The 13,527-nt window shown below is 48.5% G+C and overlaps 1 protein-coding gene across 16 annotated transcripts in view; it reads left to right on the top strand.

Moving 5' to 3' along the window:
• SLC7A1 (solute carrier family 7 member 1) overlaps positions 1–13,527 on the top strand; it is a 79,143-nt gene that overhangs the window by 34,128 nt on the left and 31,488 nt on the right. For 7 of the 16 annotated variants that reach the window (XM_023621465.2, XM_023621462.2, XM_023621464.2 and 4 more), the window contains one exon: positions 3,336–3,434. The exons of 2 other annotated variants lie outside the window; for them this stretch is intronic. The gene's annotated coding sequence lies outside the window, so the exon portion shown is untranslated. Of the gene's footprint in view, positions 1–3,335; positions 3,435–7,891; positions 8,101–8,176; positions 8,291–13,527 lie in introns of those variants that run through there. 7 more of the 16 variants (XM_023621463.2, XM_070240216.1, XM_070240217.1 and 4 more) reach the window with 2 other exon arrangements.

Genomic DNA, 13,527 nt, shown 5'->3' with positions numbered 1-13,527 from the left:
AGGACTTGTAAGTTGAGCATTAACTGCTTTCCTGCCATGACAGGGAAATGTGCATAGAGCAAGAATCACTGTCAGGCTGCATCGTTCTGCCTGGAGGAGCAGGAGAGCAGCGTTCCTGACGTGGCACGTGTCAAGCTTGGCTGTGCTCCTTTCACGGGCAGCCCTTACAGCAGCAGCTCTTGAGCTGTTTGGTGTTGGAACCCCCTTACGCTGTTAAACACTATGGAGGACTCCGAGGGGCTTTTGCTTATGTGGGTTGTGTGTTTCCATATTTATCATATTGCAAATTAAAATTTAGAACAACTTGAAATATTTATGTATTGATCCATCTAGAAATAACAATAAATAATCTTAACATAAATAACATTTTTATGAAAAATGACTGTTTTCCAAAACAAAAAAACTTAATAGGAGTGGCATTGTTTTACATATTTACAAATCTCCTTAATGCTTAGCTTAGTAAAAGGCAACTGGATTCTTCTGTCTGCTTATGCATCAGTTTCAATATGTCGTTTTAGTTATTTGAAGTATAGAAAGAAAATACGGCTTCAGATACATACTTGGAAAAGGAGGAGTGCTTTAGTGGCCTTTTCAGATAATTGTGGCTATTCCTTCGATACTACACAAAAACTCACAGGTGGTGGTGGGTTCCTCTGTGGGAACTGAAACCGTGTCAGTGAGGTTTCTGTTCTCTGAGACACAGGGGCTTTTTTGTGCTGTGAATCAGCCCCTGACCCGTGTCCAGTTCTGTGTGGCTGCATTACCGTCTGAGTGAATCACACAGCCCTCCAGATGCTGACACATTTCATCATGCAGTATTTTTTTAAAAATTACGTTTGTTAATATTACCACCAACATTGTCAGAAAACTCTTTAAGTTTTGGGAAGCTGTTGAGATTTTGGTAACAGATACACGGTTTCCCAAATTCTAATTTTTTTGCTTGAAAAAACTTTTTTGCTCAAATTTTATCATTGGCAACAAACTTTGTCAGTTGTTTTCCTTCTAGACTGTGCCCATTTAATCCAGAGTTTTCTTCCTAAGGTACGGATCCGATCACGGCGCTTGGCTGTCCCTCGCTTCCCCCAGGAAGACAGCACAGCATTTCTGGCCACAAGGACAGCGATGGCTCTAAGGCTCTGCCTTCAGTCCCTGGCACTCTGACGGTTTCCAGCCTTGTTTGAGGCCTCTCATTTTTTTGTTGTTGTTATTTGTCTTTTGGTGGCTTAAAACAGCACAAATTATCTTGCAGTTCTGGAGGTCAGAAGTTCAAAATAGGCCTCTGTGTGCTCAGATCTCAAGGTGTTGTCAGGGATGCGTTCCTTTCCCAAGGCTCAAGAGAGCGCCCCATTTCTTTGTCTTTGCCAGCTTCAGGAGGCTCCCTGCACTCCTTGGCTCGTGGTGCCCAACAGATGAAGCCAGCGGTGGCTGAGGGAGCCTTCACGTCGCATCCCTCTGACTCTGACTCTCTACTCCTTCTTCTGCCTTTTGAGGACCCTGGCGATTGCACTGTGCCCACCTCAGGAAGTTTCCTGCCTCAGCGTCAGCTGACCACACCTTCATTCCTTCTGCAACCTTAATTCCTCCTTGTCACGTAACGTAGCATAGTCACAGGTTCCTGAAATTAGGATTTGGACCGTTTTTTTCTGGAGGGGAATGCTGTTATTCGGGCTGAGGTCTATGTATTTTAACGTTCAGTTCCCATTCTCTGGAACACTTCCTTCCCCCTCTCCCCCATATATGTGGGATAAACTTGTCCTCTAAACATCGCCTCACTGCAAAAGCCTTTGCTGAAGTCTCCAGGTGGAGCCAATGGCTTTCTCTTCTCTCAAGACAGAGCCTCGCGTCTGGCTCACCACCTTGACACCATCTCGCAGTCGGGCATCTGCAGGTCTGTCTCCCCAATGGACTGTGGACCTGAGCCTTACTCATCTTCGTTTCTCTCAGTGTGCTTGTGGTACTTGGCACATAATAGAAAAATAGCAATATATTGACCGTTTTGGACATTTGATTATGGGCTGTATTTTAGATGCTGTTGAATGAACGTTCACTTTCTTTGGTGTGATAATGGCATTACAGTTCTGTATGAGCATGTCATTCTTGGGAGTTACCAAAATGCTTAGAGGTCTAGTGTCATGGTAGCTGTGGGTCACTACCAAATGGTTCGTGGGAAAAGGGTATATTTATATAAAGAAAGATAAAGCAAATATGTTAAATGTGGCAAAATATTAAATATTGGTAATTATAGATGAAGAGTATATGAATATTCATTTAAATTTCCTGTGGGTTTGGACATTTTTAAAATATAAATTGGAAAAGACAAAGATTTGTGTGGAATGAATGTGTGAATGGTTGGTCAGGGTGGAATTGGATTCTGATTGTTGGAAATCTGGTTTGCCGCTATTCCAGATATTAAAGCTGTAGCTGTTGGTTAGCATCTTCATGTGCATTTTTGGCATAATGATAATCTTCTCTGCATTCACATTAGATGCAAATCATATTCGAGAAGCTTAATTAAACCTCTCTGGCTCCTGGGTGAATGTATGAGTATGTACAAAGTAGAAATGGTAAGATTGAGAAAACAAAGGACTTTATATATGCCACTCATCTAGAAGATTCTTCCTCGCATGCCCTCAGCAAAGAGTGACCGTTGCTGCATTCAGACTGTGGGCACCCCAGTCACTTGAACCCATTCCTTCTGGGGCTGCTGGCCACGCTACCAGGCACATCGTGACAGTGCACATCCTTCATTAAGAGCAATCCATGGCCCACCTGGAAGTCCTCACAGCAGGTGTGTGTCAGCTCGTGCAAGAGCCCTCCATCGAGAAACGGCCGATTCCACAGATCAGAGTCTGACCCTTTCTTGAAGGCACCAGCTAATGTGCTCTGCCCCTGTTGACCTCAGTTGTCAGTGCCAGGGTCAGGAGAGGATTCAGTCCTCTTTGGGGCCCCTAGCAAGGGCCTCAGCTCTCGCATCTCCACCTCTGTGCCCTAGATTTGTGGAAACAGCCTGTCTGGGAGATGCTTTTATCTCATCCGTATTTGAAATACGTTCTTCCATTTGTAGGGCTGATGGGGTAGAACCTCTGGTTTGGAGGCCGTCTAGTCCGGTTTCCCCGTCTTCTCGCCCGCTGAGTGGTGCTTTGCCTCATTCTTGCTCAGTGCCCTTGATGGGACCCTCACCTCCCCTGGCCGTTCATCCCCTCCTTGTTTGGTGTTACCGTTGGGATGTCGTTCCTGATCTGAGCTGAGCGGAATCATTCTTCCCTCTAACAGCCACAGACTTGGAGGTTCTGGGGCCAAAGGAGATGGAGTCTAACCTCTTCCTTGCCTTTCAGGAGCCTGAAGCCCCTGTCCCATCTCTCCTGAGACGTCTGTGCTCCAAGACCCACGTGATCCTTGGTGACGAGGTGACGAGTCCTCCCATCGTATTCCAGGTACAGTCTGCCCATCAGCACCAGAGCAGGCTGGTCTTCTCTTTTGTGCTAGAATATGTTATTCATTAGGCCTGTAGTCAGTTCTTGGCTTTTTAAGTTACCTGAGAACTAAAGCCCTGACTTGCCATTTTTTAAAATTTGTAACTGTTGAGCTTTTTCAGACTCTGGCTCTTTAGTCCCCATCCACTCGTCAGAAAACAGGTTTGCCTTTCCACTTCAGTGGGCTCATTAACTTCCTACACTTCTTCAGACTCTTACCATCCTACAGATAGCAAGCCCTTCCGTACAAAGGGCCGGTCGGCAGGGCACGCTGTGGAGAAGGATCTGTGTGCCTTCTTCCCCGCTCCTGGAGCAGATGCCCGGTGCTGTGTGGGCTGCAGCGGCCGCTGGCTTGACTGATGCTGTGCGCGCAGTGCTGGTGATGCACTGAGCTGCCTTTCTGCCTTTGACTCTTGGAGTCTTTGCAGTTCTCAAGGTCATGGGCTGGCTTCACTTGCCTTTCCGCTCCAAACTTTCCATCTTGTTCCTCTTCCTCTCACTCTTCTACCTTTCTCTCTTTTACTTAAGAATTCTCCTGAAGCTTCTTGCTCTTAGGTTTCAGTGCTGTAACAGTCTGCTGTAGGTCAGCGTATTTCAGGCTGGTCCTTGGGGCCCCAGAGTCCTGAGGGGGCACAGCGGCCAGACCAGGAGGGCAGAGGAATGTCGAGGCTAGTCAGTGGGGCTTGGTCTCCCCCCGCCGGTCCCCTTTTAGTAAGAGTAGCTCCAGTTTTATTTGATTCTTATATTTGGGTTTGGTGTAGGCTGTAGTTTGGGAAAACAGGGCTCTATTATCAATATACTTGAAAGCTATTGCTCCAGTTTTTTGATTAAAAACAGGTTCACTGAGTATGGAGACTTCATCGTTTTTGTCACTATTCTATTCATCACAAAATTTTTTCAGTTGTGTGTATGTTTATAGAAGAGCCTCATCTGACTTTTGGCCCTGCCCCTCACATTCTTACAGTCCTTTGGGGCCATTCCTGTTCTCAATTCTGAGTATGTGGCTATAGAGTATATAGCTTTATTAAGAACGCGCACATAATCAGGATCAGCAGCCCGTGCCGAGTCCTTCATGAGAAGGACTTTGTGGGGAAGAGAGCCAGTGACCTTTGCCACACGTAAGCATCTTTGAGCAGGCTGCCTTGAAATAAGGAGGGAGGAGGGGCTCCCCAGAGCTCCCCGTTCCCGGGGAGGGTTGCAGTGATAAGTAAGTACCTTGTTTATGAGACTGTTGCAAGCTTGTGACTGTCAGAATCAAAGGTGCAGGGTTACCAGGTGCGCTTTCCCAAAGGCAGCCAGTGAAATTAGATCCTTGCCAGCAGGGAGGTGGGAGGATGTCCCGTGTGGTGCCAGAAGCCATTGTAAGCCTGGAAGATCCTTTTCTTTCCTTCTTGTTGGCGCTTATTTAGTACAAGTGCTTGAGTTAGGGTGAGTTCATGGTGCGTTCATCCTCCTCGTGCTGCGACAGTCAGATGTGCCTCTGCTGCCTTAACAGACTGTCTTTGCGCCTTTTCCTCTGTTCCCCAATGCTGGGGCTTGCCGGGGTGAGTGTTCACGTCCAAGAGAATAGCCCGGGGCAGACTGTTCCATTTCTGGGGTCAGCATTGCTGTGACAGAACGTGGGGAAGCCCTCCGTGCTTCTCAGGTCTCGGCACAGGTCCCGAACCCTGTCTAAATCAGGGGAATTGACCACCCAGTGGACACCACCGTGACCCCGCAGATAGACACCAGGGGCCAAATGGTGACAGAGGTGGTGTGTCTCCTGGAGGCTTTTTGGTCTCTGCCACACTTGTTTGTGTTCTTTGGTTTATCATATTCTGTCTTCTCCCGCCACGAGGGCAGGGAGCTTTGTTGTTCCGGGTGTCAGCACCTAGAAGTGGGGAGGCACATGTCGGTGTGGAGTAAAGATGTGTTGAATGGATGGGTGGCCTCTTTAGTCTCCCTTTCCAGACCGAGGGCTCTGAGAGCAGGGACCGGCTAGCTCCTGTGACTCCTAGCAGAGTGGCACAGGGTAGATACACAACTTTCAAAAAATGAAATGATAGCCGTTTAATGTATGCCATTCTTCCAGAAGGAGGAAATCACTTTCAAATCATTCAGCCTTAATGAAGAAAAAATAGTTTCCGGTGAAGTAAAGGTTAACTCCACCTTTGAAGCAAAGAAAGTTAAAGAATTATTGGGGCTCTGGTTTTTAGCTCCTTGAAGGTTTAAGGAGAGTGACTGCAGACTGACTGACTATCTCATGACTGTTTGGACCATGGATTAGTCATCTGTCGCTGCATGACAAATCGCCACAGGCTTAGCAGCTTAAAATGACACACCTGTGTTTTCTCGCTGTCTCTGTGGTCAGGAGTCAGCACGGCTTAGCTGGGTGCAGCCTCAGGGTCTCACGGGGCTGCAGTCACGGTGTTGACCAGGGCTCAGTTCTCATCTGGAGGCTTGACTGGGGTAGAATCCACTTCCAAACTCCCTCAGGTTGTTGGCCAAATCCATTTCCTCCTGGCTGTAGGATTTAAGGCTGTAGACTCTTGCTGGCTGCCCTGGAGGCCACATTCATTGCCACAAGGGTTTTCCCAGCATGGTCCCTTACTTCATCAAGCTGGCAAGGAGAGTCTCCTGGCAAGACGGAGCCTTATGTAACATGATGTAATCACGGGAGTGACGTCCATCACCTTTGCCGTATTCTGTTGATTAGAAGCAAGTCCCAGTTCCTACTCACACCCAAGGGAACACCAAGAGGTGGGGGATCATGGGGCCACCATAGGGACTGTCCATCACAGGTCACCTTTCCTTGCTCCTTGTGAGGAGGGATTGAAAACTGGTTCCCATCTGCTGTCCATTTTTTTAAAAAAAGATTTTGTTCCTTTCTTTCTTCCACAATGATCCATGATTTAAAATCTATTAAAGGCTTTCACTATAGCGTTACAGGGTCCATTTATCCTTCTAAGCAACGTGGATGTCCTGGTGCCCTCACCGACCCTGCTGGGCAGTGGATGGCTCCAGAGTACTCACTTGTGCTTTAGCAAAGTTTTGGGTGAAATTGCTTTTTGTGAGCTGCCTTAGAACCCAGCTATGGTTTTGTCATGTTGTTTGTGTGGAAAAATGTGGTCCTGAGTCTCAACGGACTGACTCATCAGTGAACGTCTAGACACAAAGATGTCCTCATAGTAGGTTTTCCCGTGGCAGTGGAGCGTGTGGAGAATATTATTTGGGGCATAAGTTGCAATGTTTACTTCCAGCCCTCGAGAGTTCCTTAAAAACAATAGAAGTAGTCTGTGCCGTGTCTCCTCATTCTCTGAAGATGTGGAGTCTGACTGTCCCAAAGCAGTAACGAAGGAAGGAGCATTTCAGTTAACCGCAGTCTGGATAATTGGACGTTGGCATACTGAGAGGCTCTGAGGTCAGGGAGGGGTGGCACTCTGGAGTGACAGTCTCTGGTTACGGCATTGCATCGTTACCTTCCATTAAAGCGAAGCGGGTGGCGCTGCCTGTGATGTACAGTGCAAACACGGCCCATCGATGTACCAAAAGGGCTGCTTCACTGGCACCACCGCCTGGCTCTCTCGTCTCCTGGAAGTAACTACATTTGTCCAACCTTCTGGGCTGCTCGTCCATCTCTGGCTTCAGTGTGATGCTCAGGTGCGGTCCGCTCCTCGTCTGTGGCCGTTCAGTCAAGCGTTCTGGTATCCACAGGCCCTCTCGTAATTGACCACTCACTTCCGATGCCTCAAAATTATTTCAGGCGGATCGAATCACCTTCTCGTCTATAATAGAGACTGTTCTGTTACCCCCCACTGGACGTTCCCTCTGAGCATAGTACATAAAAAGGAAACCTCATGGTGGGGAAGTACAACACTAGTTGTTGGGCTGAGGACAGGGAAGGCAGCAGACCACACAGGAGGCCGTGACGTTTCTTTCAAATCTTAAGTGCTCTTCTTCAGGGGTGAGTGTCTGAAATGTTGGCCAGCAGTGTAACATGGTTGCAAACAGGACAGGAAGATTTAGCATAAAATGTGGCATGTCCTGCTCGGGGATTTTTCGTGCATGACTTATACCACGTAGATAGTTCCCATAGTAACTGTGGGCGTGTCCATTACGTGTGTCTCAGGGCTCTTTGAGGAAAAAACAGGCATGAGGAACAAATGGCAGGTAAATATGACAGGTTATAGCGTTTGTGTGCGAAGGTGCTTTATTATTTGGATTAAAACATTGTGCTCAAAAGCGAGCATATTGGTTTGCCAGCCCCAAAAAAAGAAGGCTGAGTCACAAGCAGTTGTCAGTCCTGGTGCCCAGTCCCCCCTCCAGTCTGGCCTTCACAACAGGACCAGATTAATCTTCCCGATATTATTTTGTTGGTGTCCTTCCTTTGCTTAAACACTCAACATCTGAAGTGTGACTCCCTCTTCTGGCCGTTCCAGACTCTGAAACGTGCCACCTGCCTGCCCGCTGCTCACGCACCTGCGCTCTGGCCTCGCCTGGTTACTGTCTGACTGCGTCACCTGCAGCTCAGGGGCCTGTGCTGTCTTCCCTGGGTAGAGTGTAGCCTACCGACAGGGGAGAGGGGAGCTGCGGACTTCACGGTGTGTAGCAGGAAGACATGTGCCTGCACATCTCTCGCAGCTGCCAGGTGTGGATAACCTTTGAACCGCTCCTGTTTTCTGAAGACTCTTCTGTGGAACTCACATTGCCTTTTCTGATTTCAGTCATTCCCCAAACGGTACAGACTCAAGCCCAGAGGAGTGTCTGGGGACGTGGCCAGGGAGAGCGAAGACTACAGCTGCCTGTTACAAATCCGTTACCCTTGGCTGTGTTTCTAGGTAAAAATTGGCCAAATATTGACAATTTCGTATGGTTCAACCTAACCCTACGTAAAAGCCTTTGTAACTAATTAATATGTGGCTGTGTCTTTATAGCATTTCGGGGTACCTTGCCCTGGGGTAGAGGTAGGTCGTGGAAAGAGGTTCCTCACGTTTTGGGTCAGCCCTAGGTGAATTCCTTTCTTTCCACATTTACTTTTGGAAATTTCCAAACGTGCACAAGCTCAGAGAGAAAGCCTCATGAACCCCTCGTGCCCCACTGTCCGCGTCTCCTGGTAGACTCTGGATGGGGCTAACTCATCCTTGAACCCTCGTGCCTTCCTTCTCCTCCACTTGTTTGTTGGTCTCATTAACAGAGGTTCCTTTCCCTTCATTCGGAAGCAGTCCACACTCAGAAAAAAACCAAATGCAGAAAATGAAAGGTGTCCATGGTCTCCTGTGCAGATGCCACCTTGGTGCCCCTTCCAGACCGTTCTTTATGGACACGCATATTTATGTATGTCGTTATTTTTAAGGGGTGCTATACATGCTGTTTTGACACTTTCTTCTCTCTTTTATCAGAGACATAATATCTCAACATAATATTGAATCCACTGCATGCCTTTTCTCTGTATGCTTTCTGGGACTCCCAGCTGAAGCCCTGGTTGGGCCCTGCAGCCCAAATTACCTACTTTTTCTCAGTCCCAAATAAAGCTTTTATTGCCTCAAAAACAGTGGATCTTGGCCAGTGGCCGGAGGGCGGTGGGTGGATCACATTGATTCACTCCATTGTGTGAATAACTAATTTTACTTAATTTTTGCAGAGGTATCAGCATTCAAGAACAGGTTGTCACTTATCCCATGTGAATCTTTTATTTGTAGGATTTCACACAGGGCGACAAATTAAGTATTGTCAGGCAGCAGGGGTAATAAGCTTGGTCAGAGTCGGTCAGTGCAGCACCTGGCATGGATAGGGCTTCTGGAGTTAGATGACCCAGGTTCAGATCCTGACTCCACTACTTACAGGTTAGGTGACTGCGGGCAATATGGTGTGCCATCTGAACTCCACCCTTTGTCTTATGAGGGCTCTGATGAGGATCAGAGGAGCTCGTGTATGTGCTGGTGCGGAGCTGGTGGTGTGCGATGCGCTGTTGGTCGTTTCTAGTGGACCCCAGCTCACCAGGAGTCTGTTTTGTAGGGTCAGTTTCCGGGATCGGTCCCTGATTTTTCACAGCTGCTTTTCTTTGCTTTTGAAATAGTGCATTTTCTAGAAATTCCAAGTTTTTTCACAAAGTTGCTTGTGACAGTGGGAAGACTACAGGAAGGGTGGAAGTTGACAGGAGCTTGGGGTCCAGGGTATTTCTGGGCTTATCTGTGCGTTGGTGAACTGCCTGGGTTTGTTGTGAGTAAACGACTAAATGGAAAAATCTTGGTCTGTGAATTTGCAGGGAAAGGTAGATCCGTTTTGTGTGGAATCCTCTGCTTTGCTCTAGTTCCAAATTCCAGTGCTCCTTGTGCTTTTTGAAAGAGGATATTTCTAGAAGGAGCCACGGAAAACTCTAATTTACCTTTCAGCATACCTTAGAGGCCTAGAGAATTAGGCAGTGTTCTGGTAGTAAGTCTGAATTCTAATCTTAGGGGAACTTTATTTACGACATTTCTTTTCCGTTTGAAATCGGAGAGCCAATTCCGTAGTTTTGGAGGCCCAGATGAAGTGCTCACAGTTCACACACAGCCCACTTGACGGATGCTTCCGCTCCTTGGGGCCAGGTCCGTGTTCACTTCTGGTTAATCGACATTGTACTTGAGAGGTGGAGGCAGGTCTTCCCCGGGACCTGCCCGCAGTGTGTAGATCACTCGGCGTCACGTTCCTGTGAACAAGATACATCCTGCGAGAGCAAGTGTGATGAGGACGTGCGCAAAGGCGCCGAGCTCCTGATGGAAGACGTGGTTCTTGTCTTTGGGCACTGCTACACCCAGGGCACCTGTCTCGAGAAAGCACGGCCCGCCTCGCGATGGGCGCCGTCCAGAGACGTCAGCACTCCCTGATCACATCCTGCTGGCTTCAGGAGGAAGCGTTTCTAGATTTTATCTGGTTTTTGTAAAGATGTACTTAATAGTTCTTCCTCAGGCTTCTTGTGTTACATGTCGTTCTTTGATTTGGGTAAACATTTTGGAAAAGATTTGAGTATAGTTGAGTAGACGGAGCTGACATATCTGTGGTGAATCCTCAATTAATGACACCCTGGGGACAGGACCCTTGGCTCAGTGGGGTTGTCTGCCCTCTGCTTCTGTGAGGCAGATCATCTGACAAATTGCTGACTAAGATTTAGAAGAAAGAAATGAAATGATGAATTAGTGCCTGCTAGCGTGGCAGTAATGGTGGTTCTTTGCTTTTGCAGAATAGTGAGTTTTGCTTTTCATCGCGTTTCCTAACACATCACCTCGTTTGACCCTCACAGGCACCCTGCCGTGGTCGGACGGTAGTACCATCCCTTCTTTCAGATGTGGAAACTGCGACCCCAAACACTGACTTGTTTAAGATAGTGAGTGAATTTGGGCCTTACAGAAACCCTGGGCGGGGGCTGTGACAGGTACTCAACTGTCCGGCCGTGGAGCAGGCGAGACCCTCGGATGGGGGTGGGGATAGAGCACACCCCAGGACAGAGCTTCTCTGTGAGCAAAAACGCTTGGCAACTATTTCAAGTCTTTATAGACAGGACTGTGTTGCTTAGGTTAAATTTGAAACCAACTAGCGTCTTTTTATATTTATATTCATTTAGAGAAAGAGAAATGTACTCCTTGGTGAATCAAGCCATTAAATATTCAGCTAAGAAAATCTCCTTTGCTAGAGAGAGCCTCATAAGTTGGTGATATAGTGATGGTGATGATTATCTAAGACGAAAGAGAGTATCTTGTTAGCGTCCTGAGTTTAAGTCAGCTGATAATTACTGAGTGCTGTGGGTACTGTCTTGTCATGGTCCTGGAAATCCTACTTGGTGCCTCCCGTGCTCGGGAGATAGAGGATGATTAGGACGCCGCCCTTCAGGTGGGACACGGGTAGACAGTCCCGTGATGAGGCCTCACTCCCCTCTGCCAGTTAACTGTGCCATCTGTGCCCCCTTCCTTCATATACAACCTCCCCCAAACCTGGAGACCCTAATCCAGAGGATACTGCGAGGCTCTGGAGGCAGTAAGGCTTGGGTTTGAGTCCTGACTCGGTGGCCACGTGCCCTCGGGCAGGTTACCTGGGAGAACTTCCCCGACGTTACTCGATCTGTCGTGGGCCGGGTTTCATTAATCTTAAAAATCTTCTCAGATGATTCTAACGTGCAGCCAGGGTTGAGAATTAGGAGTTCTGGTCAGTTTGGGTGTCCTCATTTCTAGAATGCAAAGTATTGCCTGCTAGATGAGGTGGCTGAATAAAATACTTTACGCAAAGGGTCTTTCATTTGGCTTGGTGCCCCAAAATGTTAGTTGCCATTAGTTGTTACTACTGTTGTCTGCTTTAAAAAGTAACGCATCTCGTTATAGATAATATGGCAAATATAGAAAAGAAGGAAACAACCCAGAACCCGACAGATCATCCCAGTTAGTGTGTTGGTGTTTATGTGCCCCACCTACATACTCACTGGGATTGTATTATGTACTTTCTCACTTGACACTTTCCCATGACATTAAAACTGTTGAAAACAGTTTGCTGTCTGCATACCGTTTTGGCAGCAGATTCACACTAGAAACATCTTGCTCCAGCTCTCTAGTTGGTGCGGCATTGTCAGCTCTCAGCCCTGTGGGTTATTTGCTTGGGCCTCTGCAAGGGGTGATCCTGTGGGGTCCTGGCTCCACTCACAGCCACCGCAGAGCCACGCGGGCTTCCCTGCTCTTGAGTTTGCCTCGTGCCTGGACTGACGCTGTGCTCATGGTCAGCCTGTCCGTCTCCATTTGTCTTGCTCTTTGCCGTCCCTACTTGGAACCTCTGGGGGCAGTTGCTCCCTGGCTGACTGACTTCTGACCTGTGCCTGGAAGCTGCCCTGCCCGGGTGGGTGTGCCCCTGAGCTGCATCCCCAGGGCCTCCTCTGGAGCCTCTTCCTCTGCTGGTTGGAAGTCAAGACAGACCAGAACCTCTGTTGAATCAGGAGAAAGAAGTGGGCTACGGGGAGGCGTGGTTCCTGGGGCTTTCTGCTCTGGCCGAGGTGTGAAGGTCACCAAGGCCTGGAGGACTGGCGGACACCATGAGGTTCGGTCATCACGTTGGGCTTTGTGCCTGCCCATGCCAGCGAGAAGCCCCATTACCTGTAGGTTATGGATTTTAGAAAAGCATAAAGTGTCTTCATAACTGAGCCTACTGACTAGAAGCAAAGACGTGCCCAGGTGGACGTATGAGCTTTGTGCCTCTGTCCTCGCTCAGTGAAATCCCACCTTTTTCCCATGACAGTAGTGGCCTTTGAGACGGACGGGTAAACCTTCCCCTGGTCCCACACCCGTCCTTTGGCGCTCCATCACCTTGCCGGCCTAGCTCCCAGAGCCATCGTGTGTGTTCGCCCCTCCCAGCCTGACACTGCTGCCTGGGGTGGGTCTGCAGGTTCATGCGTTTCCTTAAGCCCTGGCTGTGTCAAGCACAGGGCACCATGACAGGTGTGAGATGAGTGAATTCGGGTGGAATTGAGTTATAGCCTCAGCAAGTTCCTTGATGCCTGGGGTCAGACAGATGTAGACCGTGGGAAGCTTCAAAAGAGTCCAGGTTCCAAAGTCACGTCTCACCGTAGGCAGACGGATTCCTGCTGCCCAGGGAGGATGCGCCCGTGAGGACCTGTCGCCAACTATAAACCTTGATCTTTGTTTTATACGCTGCATCATTTTTGAAGCCCCATCCTCCTCATTCCACCTCCCCCACCCCTCCACCCCCGCATCCTTTTGGTGCAGTTCTGTCATTTTCTTACCTCCTTTCACTACTCTGATTTTGTTTTAAGTTCCTGCACCTGGGCCTCCTCACATCTGGGAGGAAGTGGGTCTGGCTTTGAGAGCGCTTCCTTCAGCACAGGTTTTCGTCCTTGCCCGAGTCTCCTCCTCTCCCACAGTGGCTGGTGTCCTGGAATGCTCTGTTTTTGGACCCCTCCTACCACCTGGTTGAGATACCGCAGTCACAAGTGTTCTGCTCCCTTCCTTGTTAAATTGGCACAGCTCTGGAGCCCTCCGGGCACCTCAGGGACAGCTGCCCACACGCCGCCACACTGAAATGCTGTCCAGAAGCTGCAGTG

This window comes from Equus caballus, chromosome 17 (genome assembly GCF_041296265.1).
Source record: "Equus caballus isolate H_3958 breed thoroughbred chromosome 17, TB-T2T, whole genome shotgun sequence".
In the NCBI taxonomy this organism is placed as follows: domain Eukaryota; kingdom Metazoa; phylum Chordata; class Mammalia; order Perissodactyla; family Equidae; genus Equus; species Equus caballus.
The sequence above is the reverse complement of the archived record's forward strand: the minus strand, read 5'-3'. Positions and strand labels throughout refer to the sequence as shown.